The sequence below is a fragment of the Canis lupus genome, chromosome 21 (assembly GCF_048164855.1).
Source record: "Canis lupus baileyi chromosome 21, mCanLup2.hap1, whole genome shotgun sequence".
Taxonomy (NCBI): Eukaryota; Metazoa; Chordata; class Mammalia; order Carnivora; family Canidae; genus Canis; species Canis lupus.
In genome coordinates this window covers 44,521,137-44,526,560 of record NC_132858.1, presented here as the reverse complement: position 1 = coordinate 44,526,560, position 5,424 = coordinate 44,521,137, and the positions used below count along the sequence as shown (strand labels likewise).

The 5,424-nt window shown below is 38.6% G+C and overlaps 1 pseudogene; it reads left to right on the top strand.

Moving 5' to 3' along the window:
- Positions 1-2,356: 2,356 nt before the first annotated feature.
- On the top strand, positions 2,357-2,751 carry LOC140613249 (cytochrome b-c1 complex subunit 7 pseudogene; annotated as a pseudogene).
- Positions 2,752-5,424: the final 2,673 nt, after the last annotated feature.

The following is a 5,424-nucleotide window of genomic DNA, read 5'->3' as shown; positions in this document are numbered from 1 at the left end:
TGTATGATCCAATTATATGACTGACATTCTGGAAAAGGCCAAAGTGTACAGACAGTAAAATAATCAGTATTTGCCATGGGTTCTAGGATAGGGGAGGCACAAGGGATTTTTAGGGCCATAGAACTGTTCTGTGTTTGTGTGGTACAGTAAAGTGGACACATGACTATGCATTTGTCAAAATCCATAGACCTTTAAAGCACAAAGAGTGAACATTAATATATACAATATCTTTTTAAAAATCACTTAGACGTTCTGGGGATGCTAGGAATTCAGACTGTGACAAGAACATCTAACTGTGCTAAAATATATGAAACATCACACTGCAGAGATGGAAGGGAAAGGTGCTGATGTAAGTAGCTTTGATAACAAGAAAAGTCTGTAAGACTAAAGTCACATAACTATATTCCAGTTGATGAGATTTTTCCCACTAGGTGATGAGTTAACAATTCCAATACTGCTACCCATATTACTGGACTTACACAATTGAGCAAATGGATGGCAGATGATGGGGGCCAGATTTTTCACTGCTGGAATGGGAGTTATAGATAAGTAACTGGAAGATCCTGAATGATCCATGTGGTAATAGAGTAGATCTGGAGACATTAGAAATGAGCTCATGTTTAACCTGCTATAAATATGGTTAGTTACATATAAAACACAGATGTGCATAAATACACAGGTTAGTGTACATACATATATTTCTTTGCTGTTAGCTGAAAAGCCCAAAAATAAATGATAACCCATTAGCATCAAGCACATCTAGGGCTCAAATCTTGTTTTCTAATACCATTCTCCAATAAAAGGAAATGGGGCTCCTTAGAGAAATAACTGAATATTGGACTAAGACAGAAAATATACATGATGTGTCTGAAGTATTTTTAGAGGGAGAAAGTAAGGAAATGTTGAAACACACACATTGTTGGGGATATAACAAAGGCGCAGGAGAGTCAACTGAAAGAGCTCCTAGTGGCCAAAGCTACAACAATTTGAGCAACGAAGTTAATAAAGTAGTATTGTATTATAATCCAAAGTATAAAATCAATATCCATGAATCTGAACTGATACATATACATGATCAAATAAGCTAATAAACATGAGAGATAAAACAAATATCTCATGCAGAAGAATTTCAAATGATATATGGAGGTAATCCACCTTCAAGGAGGGAGACTATATCTTCTCACTCCTTAGAGTGAGGCTGTGCATTTCCTTCCAAAGAGGGCAGTGTGAAATGGGGGAATGTAGTAACTTTAGAGAAGAAACCTGTCAAATGCTACCTCAACCAGGTGATCAAGGTCAACATCAACATAAATATACTAGTAGGGTGATAAGTACCCTTGATATGATGTGATAAAAATGGCACTCTACCTGTGATGTCTTCTTCCCAGTAACCCACTGTCTCAATCTTATCATGCGAAAAAAACATCAAATTTTGACAGTGGGTATCCTATGAAATACCTGTCCAGTATGCCTCAAAGCTGCCAAAATCATCAAAAACAGGGACGCCTGGGTGGCTCAGTGGTTGAGCGTCTGCCTTTGGCTCAGGTCGTGATCCCGGGGTCCTGGGATCCAGTCCCACATCAGGCTCCCCGCAGGAAGCCTGTTTCTTTTCCTGCCTGTGTCTCTGCCTCCTCTGTGTGCCTCTCATGAATTAATAAATAAAATTTTTTTTAAAAAATCATCAAAAACAAGAAAAGTCTAAGAATCTGCCAGAGCTAAAAGACATGACAACTAAATGCAGTGTGCTATCCTGGATGGGATCCTGGAACAGAAAAAGGACACATGATATAAACTAAGGAAATATGAATAAAGTATAGACACTGCTTAATAAAAATGTATCAATATTGGTCCATTGATTATAACAAATGTACCACGTTATTAATAGGGCACTCTGGACATAAGATATATGGAAATCCTCCTATTCTCTTCTCAATTTTCTGTAAATCTAAAACTTTTCTAACAAATAGTCTATTTGAAATTCCTCTGGGGGGATTTAACCAGAACCCAACTAGACAGCTGTTGTCCTGGGGCTTCATTCACACCCTGGAAATCCCCTCTGTCTACTTCCTTTGCTAGATTTCCAGGGTCTTGGATCATGTCCTTTTTCTATCTTACTTTATTCCCTCATCTTGTTGGAGTTTATTGTCCATAAACATAGCTTTCTGATAAAAAGTACATAGAAGGTAAATATTTGAAAATGTGTGTATTTCAAAATATCATTAATTTACACTTGCCCTTGATTGATCATGTGGGTGGATCATATAGAATTCTAGGTTGGAGATCACTTGTATAAGTTTTCAAGCATTTATCCTTTGTCTTCTTACTTCCTGGATTGCTCTTAAGAAGTTCAAAATCGGCAGGCTCGGTCAAGATGAGGGGCAGGCCAGTTGCAGCATCAAGCCGGTGGCTGGAGGGCTTTCGAAAGTGGTATTACAATGCTGCAGGGTTCAATAAACTGGGGTTAATGCGAGATGATACAATATATGAGAATGAGGATGTGAAGGAGGCCATAAGAAGGCTTCCTGAGAACCTTTATAATGACAGGATATTTCACATTAAGAGGGCACTGGACCTGACCAGGAGCATCAGATCTTGCTTAAGGAGCAGTGGACGAAATATGAGGAAGATAAATTCCACCTTGAACCTTATCTGAGAGAAGTTATTCAAGAAAGAAAAGAGAGAGAAATGGGCAAAGAACTAATCATGGTGTTGAAATCTGTGGTTGCAGCTGTCCTCGAAGAAGTTGAGTAAACCTGAAATGTACAATTTTGGAACTATTTGAGCTGCAAATGTATTACTTTAAATAAATGTCTACTGTGATTATTGAAAAAGAAGAAGAAGAAGAAATTCAAAATCATTCTAATTCCAGATCCTTTGAAACTGACCTCTTTTATCTCACTGAAAGATATGGGGATCTACTTGATTCATTACTGGTTGTTAGTCAGTTTTCATTATATCAGGCACCTGGTGGTCCCTTTCAATCTAGAAATTCATGTCATTCAGTTATGGAAAATATTTTGTATCAGTTCTTTGATAATTTCATCTCCATCTCTTTTGCACATTTTTTCTTCTGGAACTTCCATTATTCAAAAGCATTTCATGGGTTGCTTTTGTAATCTTAATTGTCTCCTATTTTACTTTTTTTTGTCTTTTTGTTGGACATTTTGCAAAATTTCCTCAGCTTCATCTTCCAACTCTCTGTTTATTAAAGAATAATACCCTGGTCTGTTAGTAGAATATGTATGTGTGTATGTGAAATTGTCTTCCTCAATCTAATCTCTCTGTTTCTTCCCTTAATCTGTTCCCCTCCTCCTATTCTTCCCTCCCTTTTCCTTTTTTTTTTTTTTTTTTTTTTTTTGCTTGTTTTCTTCCCCTCTCTGATTTATCTTTCTTCTTTTGGTCCTTCTTACTCTGTTTTCATGCTTGGTTCTTTCTTTGTTCCTTTGTTTCTTTCTTTCCTTCCTTCCTTCTTTCTTTTTTTCTTCTCTCTCTCTCTCTCTCTCTCTTTTTTGAGAGAGAGAGCACACAAGTGGAGGGGAAGACAGAGGATGAGGAAGAGAAAGAATTTTAAGCCAGTTCCAGCCCAGTGCAGAACCCAAGGTAGGGCTCAATCTCACAACCCTGAGATCATGCCCTGAGCTGAAATCAAGATCATGACTGAGCCACCCAGGTGCCCGAGTTCTTTCTTCTTAATACTTTCTTTTTCAAACCTGTCTCTGCTTCCCACCTGTTTTGCTCTCTGTTTCTGCCCATCTTCCAGTTTTGACTTCCCTTCTTATCTTTCCCACATCTGTTCTTGCTCCTCCATCTGTCTCTCTTCTTCTACTTCTCTACCTCACTTCATTTCTCTCCTCTCTTCCCCCTAGATTTATTTTTTAAGATTTTATTTATTTTTTATTCATGAGACACAGAGAGAGAGAGAGAGAGAGAGAGAGATTGAAGCAGAGACATAGGTAGAGGGGGAAGAAGGTTCCATGCAAGGAGCCCAATGTGGGACTTGAACCCAGATCCCTGGGTCACACCCTGAGCCAAAGGCAGACACTCAACCACTGAGCCACCCAGGCATCCCTTCCCCCTAGATTTACACTCTCATTACCTTACTGTTCCACTCCCATCCCTATATTCCCTCTTTCTCCTTTTCTCTGTTAAACCACATTTCTCTCACTCCTCTTTTCCTTTCTTCCACCCCATTTCTATTTCCATCCTACTCTCTATTCATACTTCCTATATTGCTCCTTCTCTGAATGACCATTAATTTCAAAAATAATATACTTATTCTGATTATTCTCTAAAACTATATATAGCATGTCTTATTTTATGGATGCGGAATATTCTTATCTTTGAGAATATTATAATTTTATTTGGAGTTCTTTTTTTTCCCTGTGGGCACCCTGGTTTTTTTTTAAGATTTTTTATTTATTCATGAGAGACACAGAAAGAGAGAAGCAGAGACATAGGCAGACGGAGAAGCAGGCTCCATGCAGGGAGCCCGATGTGGGACTCGATCCCAGTACTCCAGGCTCACGCCCTGAGCTGAAGGCCGACACGCCCAACCACTGAGCCACCTACGTGTCCTGATGGGCACCCTGTCTTGCCCTTCCATGTTCACTTTTCCTGTTTTTCTTGTTGGGTTTAATCCTTGTTTTCACATTAGATGCTTTCTGGTGCCAATCGACAGTTTATCTCTGTCCTTTTCTACTTAGTAATTGCACTAAAAAGCTCATTGCAAGCTATGTGTGCAAGGATAGGACTTGTTAACTTGTGGGATTTCACTAAAGAAATGACTAAAGACTGACTAGGTAGGAGTTGCCCAGTGTCTTGTGGATAGTTTTCATGTATGCTTAAAGGAAATTCTTAGGAGAATTTTTAAGGGTAGAATAGGGAAATAAAGCCTTTTTAAATGATTTAAATCTAAGTTGTCGGCAAAATGGAAACAAGATTTGAGAACCACTATCAGTGGTGGGCAGATCATGAGATCTTTGAGTCAGGAGCTCTAGGTTCAAGAACATCCATTACTTGCTATCTAATGTCAGATAATTAAGTAGTAACCCTTTCTTGGATGAGTTGTCAGACAGGCAAACATTTGCTTCACAGAATCTCTAGAACCAAATGGGAAGAAAAGACTCCACTAACTAAAACTTTATATGCTCATATTTCTGAAAAATCCAGGACATTTTTCATCTGAAACATTTTCTTCTTTGTCACTACCAATGCTAACAGAGTTTTTAAACTTTTGGGAGGCCTGGGTCAGAGCTGGGACCATTAAGGCTATAAAAGTCTATAGGGTAAGGCCACAAGAGGCTCTGCCTACCACCTGGATGGACCAAGATCTACAAATTAGGAAGAAAGTTCTTTGGGGTAGGCGATAAATAAAAGGGCATTAATGATTTTGTACAGGTGCATGTACTAACACCACAACCCATA